General features: G+C 33.4%; 2 long non-coding RNA genes across 2 annotated transcripts in view; one reads left to right on the top strand and one right to left on the bottom strand.

The window, feature by feature from the left end:
* The first annotated feature begins 482 nt into the window (after nt 1–482).
* LOC107878206 lies at nt 483–2,551 on the top strand. The gene is made up of 2 exons (XR_001676770.2): nt 483–686; nt 2,290–2,551. It is a non-coding gene; the product is annotated as an uncharacterized LOC107878206 (long non-coding RNA).
* Nucleotides 2,552–5,083: 2,532 nt separating this feature from the next.
* LOC107878204 overlaps nt 5,084–8,127 on the bottom strand; it is a 16,803-nt gene continuing 13,759 nt past the window's right edge. Inside the window, exon 2 of the long non-coding RNA XR_001676769.2 lies at nt 5,084–5,270. This is a non-coding gene — a long non-coding RNA (uncharacterized LOC107878204). The remainder of the gene's footprint in view (nt 5,271–8,127) is intronic.

The raw sequence follows: 8,127 nt of genomic DNA, 5'->3' as shown, positions 1-8,127 counted from the left end.
TTAAAAATTTAAATTAGTTGGAGAAGAATTTTAATTATTTGGAATGGATTTGATGTTTAATTTGTGAGCAAAAATAAAAATATGATTATTCAATTTTTTTTACAATTTATAAATTTTTCTTATTTAATTAAATTAATTTTAATATTTAATTTGTTATGTAGCATTTTAAAAATGACTTGAAATTTAATGTAATACTTTTTTTTTAAAATGACGTGGCAGACGTGTCAGGTGTGACAATTGACGTGGCAGCTGACTTAGGGGAGAGTGTGTTACACTCACCAAAAAAGGTTTTAAAATGTTACTTTTTAGTTGGTTCAGGGGTCCAGATGACAAACATGTAAGTAGAAGTGTCCAACTTACAAAATCGACATAGTACAGGAGTCCAGAAGGTCATTTCGCCTACTTTTAGTCAATGTACATATTTGTTTTGTTTCCTTGAGTTTTCAAACAAATTTTGAGAAACTTTTAAAAATTTTGGATATTTTAGATATTATTTTAGTTGATGGTTATTGGGTCAAGTTTGTATTTTCTTAATTATTGAGACTTATGTACCAAAATAAAACTTAAGTAGGGAGTGTTTGAAATTAACTTTAATAATAATAAGTTTGGGGAAAGCAGGGTACGACAGTTAGCAACTATTTTTCCTCTTCTGCCGTTTCAAAGAGAACCTCTCGATTAAGCTTCAGGTAATCCCTTTTCCGTGAATTAAATTCCTATTGTCTTGCCCATCTACTGTAAAGTCTATGCTTATGAGGTGAGGGTGAGTGGGAATTAGGCAAGAAGTTTGACCTGGTGAGTTGTCGTTACTGTGGATTTGAAATTGGTACATTAGAATTAGAGTTATCAATTAATGGATTGATTTGGATCTAGTGATAACGAGAATGATATGGAAATTGGTTGGCAATAACGTAAGGGTAAGGTTAAATTGATAATGTTAATGGTGTGATCTTTAGGATAATTGTGAATTGGGTTGTTTTTGTAATGTTTTATAATTATAATAATATAATTGTTAGTGGTTGGCTGCTAGGAGTAATGAAATCTCACCACTGGAAGTATCTGCTCATGGCAGAACCGCAGAAGTGATCTACGGTTCTAATTAATTGAAGTATGCAGTGACGACAATGGAGAATTAGCGATATGGATAATGATTTTCATGTTATTGATGATTTTTCAGTTCACTTTAGTTTGTTTATTATTTTAGACTCTGAGATTTATAGAATTGGTATCTATGTCTAGAGTTCTTAGAGCAAAAATTTATTTAAATTGGTGATCGAAAGATGATCCATTTTAGTTGAACTTTGACGTACTAGTTCGTACGCTTACAGAAAATGTATATTTGAATAGATTTTGACCATTCAGAAGCTTTATGATAAGACAAGTTTATAAATTGACACTTGTCTTTTTCGAAGTGTTGATGTGTTAGTTTGGTGTAATGGGAGTAATGGAGAATGGGTGTATCAGCAACAACTGGTTTTATTACGGGGCAGCTCATGATTTTCATATCGATCTATTATGCGCCTCTGCATCTAGCATTGGGTAGACCTTATACAATAACTGTCTAGCTCTACCATATCTTTTGTTTCATTTCTTCTGGAGACGTATAGGTGAAGTGACGAGTATTTATGTGGGTATCAGTGTTATTTGAGGGGTTAAAATATGTAAGTTGCTTTCTTTGAGTTGTTTTTCCCTATTTGATAGTGCGATGAGCTGATTTGCTATGGTGAATAAATTATTTTTGAGATCGGAATTGTACGTCTACAAATCATGCATTGTATTTCGTATGGGATTGGAGTGCACATCTGCACAGTATTATTTATTTATTTATTAGTATCGGAGTGCATGCTTGCATAATATATTTATTGAGATCAAAGTGTACGCCTGCACAGTACATGAACCTTGTGAGTCCCCCATGGATCGCCTTGAAGCCATTGCTCGGTAGGTGTGTACACAACATATGGATTGCATTGCATTGTACTGCATTGATTTATTTTTATTCAGGTTGAGTAAGATGTATTTGTTGATTTTGTACTAATTATTAAGTATTTGTATACTTGTTACTTGTTTTCACTGTATTAAGGACTTCTTAGAGTATGTTATGATATTGTTATGCCTGTTTGACTTGATTATTCCGTTAGAATAGGATATCTTTTCTGAGTGCAGGTTGTATGATTATTTTAGATGGCTAACGTGGTGTTTCTCATCACCACTTTGAATTAGGTAAGTTGACGATGTTTGCTGAGTGCACGTGGTTCCTTACTCACCCTTGTTTTTTCTGCACCTTACATGCAGGTACCGATTCGACGACCTCTGGCCATTGATTCCTGTGGCTCTTTTCGTGTTAGCATCTTTGGAGATTTGAGGTAGCTACTATTAGTTTCTGTGACTGTTGAAATCTTCTCCAGCCTTATCTTTATGCATTTTTCGCATTTTGAGATATTCAGACTTTTCTTTGATTTTTGTATTTAGTGGCTTGTATTAGTGACTACCAGACATGGAATTATCTATGTTTTGACTATACTAGTTTATTAATCTACTTTTGAGATTATTTGGAGTTTATTATGTTCACATTCCCTTCCGTTTCTATAAGTTTGGGATGTTTTGTTTGAAATTGGGTTCCTGACTTATCTATCACAGAGGATGGGAAGGTTTCATCACCGTCCCGAAGTTGGGCCGTGACAACCCAATTCTCAAATATAAAAACGGATATAAATTTAAAACTTATGAGTTCTTGGTATCCTAGATTAATATGTTTTAATAACTCATGAATTCACAATAAAATAATTAGTGATTTTTTTTGTATATATAGAGTTTGTGCAAAAACTACTAAAACTCCTTGAACCCATTGCTTATGCTCAAGATCTGGCACAAAATCATTTCCTCTATTTTAGTTGGGATCATTGAACACATATCAATCCACTATCAAAAAGAACATCCATAAAATTTCTCTAATCCTTGTTGATGGAGGCGAACCAACATTAAGCTTAGGAGGGTCAACAACATCTATTTTAACCTTAAAAAAATTGTGTATACCTTATTTAAGTCTATATTAGTTTCAGGGGATATTAAAGAATAAATGTTATTTTAGGACACTGGTCTAGGTGCCGGTCGTATCTAAGCTTAATATTCTTTTGTTCAGTTTAGAGCCACTTCCAAATTTACACACACATACACACATATAGGGTTTTGATCTTGGTCTGCAAGTGTTTTTGCATTCAACCTTGTTAATAGTTTTGCGCTGGACTTACACTCCGATAAAATTTTATAGTTAGTAATTGACATGGCTGTGCAAAATAATTATGCTTCTGCTAGTCAGGAATCCACCTTTGTCTGTCTATCAATTCTTTTTGCTATTACTCATGTCTCTTAGATAATTTAGTTTCTTGTATTGGCTACCCTTTTGACACCACTGTATAATCCTCCAAGTTAGGAGATACCTCACTCAATAAGAACTCTTGAGTTAATGCAATCTTCAACCTATATTTCTGTTCACTATTTATTGAGTTTTATTTTATTTAACTATACATCCATACCCTTTTGATTAGAAATTAAAAGTGCTAATTCGCTGATACACAGTTTTCACTTTCATTAATTGAAAAATGGCTATTCTTATAAAGTTTCAAATTTCACAAACAAAATTTTAGGATAATATAATGAAGCTTCACCTGTGAAATTTTAAACTCCATGATATTATAGTTTTTCAAAAAGATAGACCATAAAATACCTAGTAGATATCATTCCTATTACTGTTCTGGTGCATAAAATTATAAACGAGGCATATTTAGATGATGTTTGATTGACTTATTTTAGATGTTTTTGGCCTTTAAGTTTTTTTAATTTTTTAGAGTAGTTGAAAAACATAAAAATGCTTTTAAGCAACTATTTTTAGGCTAAAAAGGAGTACAAACATAATCTAAAAGCAAAAAATTACGTATTTCCACTTTATAACTTTTAATTTTTAGCTTATAAGCTATTAAGAAAGAACCAATCAAAATGCCCCGTTAGTAGCCCACTCATGATCTGTTTTGTGAAGGAATTAAGCAAGTATGTAGATGTGGCTCAATTTATTTACCTAAATTTACTACACACATTTACAGTTGTTTACTTAATTATGCACAGTGATAAGTTAGTTACACATTTTTCTATCCTAGCCCCTCATGGCCCACACGGCCTAACCCCTAGCCCTCATGGCCTACACGGCTTCTGGCCAGTCACATCCGGTGACTGTACCAACTTCGGCCTTCTTCATCACTTTTTTCACCTCTAATCAACCCTTCCTCTAGTGTTGTGAGATGAATTTGAGACCTACTATGGATTTTGGCAACCTATTTAAAAACCTGATATCATGAATGATCTTTTTCTTAAGGAAAAAACTGATGTACAAACAATTCTATTGAAGTCATTTACAAGGGAGAATGGAATTTCTACAATAAGATTGACTGAAGCAGAGTTGCAAAGAATGAACAAAATTGAAGACTTTCAATATGCAGTTGTCGGTAAATTTTCACGGGGCTGGCTTGAATTAGATGATTTAAGTAAGAATATTCCAACGTAGTGTAGGATAAAAGGTGTTGTTATGATTGATCTGTTGAGTCAAACATATCCCCATTAGATGTGCTTTAGTGAAAAACTTCATCAATTTAATAATAAAGAATGTTTACTATATCAAAGGGAGAGATGAGAGCGAATATCAAATGAGCCCCCTCATATATGCTAATGATTTTAGAGTAGATGAGGTAACCACAAAAGCAGTGACATGGATTTCTTTCCCAAACCTGTTGCCATCCTCTTTGTCAAAGAAGTACTGTTTTCTCTAGCTACAACAGTTGGCACACCTTTACAATTGGATTTGGCTACTCTTAAAAAAAAAAAATCTAATTGTGCGAGGATGAAGGTGCAATTGGACCTAGCATTCCATTTTTCAAAAAATGTATGCATGATTAGGGTGGATGAAACCACAAAAGAGAATACAGTGCATGCTAGAGTCCATTATGATGCGTTGCCATAATATTGCAAATTATTTAAGTTAAAAGGCCGTAATGAGGATATTTGTCAAAAATCATAACACATTCAGAGAAGGAGGAAGTGGAAGATGAAGAATTCTATTCTCGAACAAAAGGATCAGTAGCAATGGCCAAATCAACACTCCACAATAGAAAAGATCAACAACAAATATCCACCAAAGGTTCTTGCAAGTGGAAAGGTAGTGGGAGATCCAAATGCTTGGGCTTTAGTGCGCAACACTCTATCGCCTGCAAAGGAGCATGGGAAGCCTGCAAGCCCAAAAAAAGATACAATTACAACAAATAACAATTTTTTTGTGTTAGTTGAAGAAGGAGATGACAAACATGCAGTTGAAAGATTACGACAAGCAAATGATAAGCAAATAAATGATCAACAAAGAAGCAATATTGCTAGCCACAAGAGAACAAGTTCAGACACAATAAAGAGGCAGGTCACAAAATCCTTTTATAGTGACAAATAGGGTGATCGAGTTGAAATGGAGAAGGAAAAATCAATTTTTATGAAAGAATTGCAACAAGACATAATGAAAGTAGTACAAGATAAACAAGTGAAGGAAAAGGTTTGTGATGGGACTTCAAGCAGCAAAAGTAAAAACACAAGCCAACAAAAGAAGAATAACAATGAGTTTATGGAGAAGGGAAATAAAATTGCTGAGGTAGTACATTATTATACTGGTGACAATGAAGGCATGAAGGAGAAAAGAGATGAAGATATTATAGTTCATAACCCTCCAGAGGATAAAGACAATGATATCGAATTAATATCTACAGGGGAGCACGATGTGGTACCATTCTAGGATCAAAGAGAGAATATCATGGTTACCCTTGTGTATGTAAAATGCAATGTAATAGAGAGGATTTATCCGTGGGACAGTTTATACCAACTAGCAAATTCTATTAACTCTCCATGGTTACTTAGTGGGGATTTCAATATAAAACCGAATTAGGAAAAGAGGATTGGTGGTCTACCAGTGTTGCTTTAGGACTGTGAAGATTTTGCATGATGTGTGAATTATTTAGACTTATTTGATATAGGCTTTAAAGGAAATTCTTTTGCATGGTGGAATGGAAGAATTGACGAGGAGCGCATTTTTGAAAGACTAGACAAAATTTTTGTAAATAGATTATTTCAAGAGAAGTTTGGTCTAATGGAGGTAGAGCATTTGGCTAAAACTGGGTCAGATCATTCACCTCTATTTATTACTATGGGTGAAGCAACTTAAATAATTCAGAAACCCTTTAAATTTAAAATTTTTGGGTTAAACATTAAGAGTTTAAATTCATTGTGGAATAAAATTGGGTTGTAGATTGTGAGGGCCATCCTTTTATAATTTTTAAGCAGAAGTTAAAGAAGACCGAACAAGCTCTTTCACAATGGAGTAGAAACACATAAGATAGTGATAAGGGAAGAATTAGTGAAAATAAAGGAGAAATTATTTCAAGAATAACCCTAAAATAGAATGGTTCTTCAACAAGCACAAGCAGAAGCAGAAATAAAGAAATATATATATTTCAAAGAAGAATTTTGGAGGCAGAAAGAAGGAATTACTTGATTAAAAGAAGGTGATAAAAATACAAGGTTTTTCCCCAACTTGTATATGGTATAAGAAAATGAATGCTCATTAAGAAGATTCAAAATTCAAAAGGAATATGTCTGGAAGATGAAAATATAATGGCAAGAGAGGCTGTAGATTTTTACCACAATCAGTTCTCTCAAGCAACAGTGGAAAATGATTTCTCATTGCTGGATCATATTCTAATATTAGTCAATCAAGAGGATAATCAAAACTTAAATGAGTCTTCTATAATTTTAGAGGTAAAACAATCAGTGTTCTTATTAAATGGGTCTAGTGCTAGTGGACCTGATGGTCTAACTGGAAAATTCCTTCAATCCACTTAGGAAATCATTGGTCATGATGTTTTTAAAGTGGCGGAGTTTGATGGTGACACTTCACCAAAATCATACACCCATACTAATCTTGTACTTCTCCCAAAAAAGGAAATGGTTCAAACATTCTCAAATCCTAGGCCCATTAGTCTCAGCAATATCATTAATAAAGTAATTTCTAGAGTTGTTCATGGGAGATTAGGAGGAGTGCTGCCTAAATTAACTTCCCAAAATCAAGAAAGGTGTGTTAAAGGAAGGTGTATTATTTAGAATGTACTTCTAACTCAAGAAGTGGTGATAGACATAAGGAAAAGAGGCAAACCAGCTAATGCAGAGATTAAGTTAGATATGACTAAGGTATACGATAGGATGTCTTGGTTATATTTAACTAAAGTGTTGAGGAAAATAGGTTTCCATGAGATTTTTATAGATCAAATACGGAGGCTTCTTGCAAATAACTGGTACTTAGTGTTGTTTAACAGTCAAAGAAAAGGCTTTTTCCATTCTTCTAGAGGGATGAAATAAGGTGATCCATTATCCCCAGTTTTATTGTTGATATTAGTAGAAGTGCTTTCAAGAGCTCTAAATTTAATTTATGATGATAGGCTTTACAAAGGATATGGCATTCCTAGATGGTGTCAAAATTTGAATCATTTTGCGTTTGCAGATGATACCATTATTTTCACATCAGCTAGCAAGTATTTTATTGATCTAATGATGGAAATTTTGAAAAAATATTAGGGTATGTCAGCATAATTGGTCAACAAAAATAAGAGTTCTTTTTTTATGTATTAAAGGGTTGCTGCAAATTTGGTTCAACAAGTGCAGCAGTTCACTGGTATGGAAATAGGGGTATTTTCATTTATTTATTTGTGATGCCCCATCTTTTATTCCAAAAAAAATAAGAGTTACTGTAATGAGTTAATAAAGAAGATCAAGAATAAACTACAGAATTGGAACGGAAAGTTATTATCTTTTAAAAATGTCGTCAGAGTATGCCTATATACCTTCTCTCAGCTTTGGCTCCCACCAAAGACACTTTAAATGAACTCCATAAAATTTTTGAAAGGTTTTTTTTGAGTAATATGGTGGAGGGAAGATGTAAACACTGGGTAGCTTGGTCTAGATTATGTTATCCTAGGCAAGAAGGTGGATTGGATTTCAAATCTCCATTTGACATTTTCAGGGCTCCATTTGCCACATTATGATGGAAATTTA

Source organism: Capsicum annuum, chromosome 7 (genome assembly GCF_002878395.1).
Source record: "Capsicum annuum cultivar UCD-10X-F1 chromosome 7, UCD10Xv1.1, whole genome shotgun sequence".
Taxonomy (NCBI): domain Eukaryota; kingdom Viridiplantae; phylum Streptophyta; class Magnoliopsida; order Solanales; family Solanaceae; genus Capsicum; species Capsicum annuum.
Note: the sequence above shows the minus strand (reverse complement) of the source record. Positions and strands in the feature narration are given on the sequence as shown.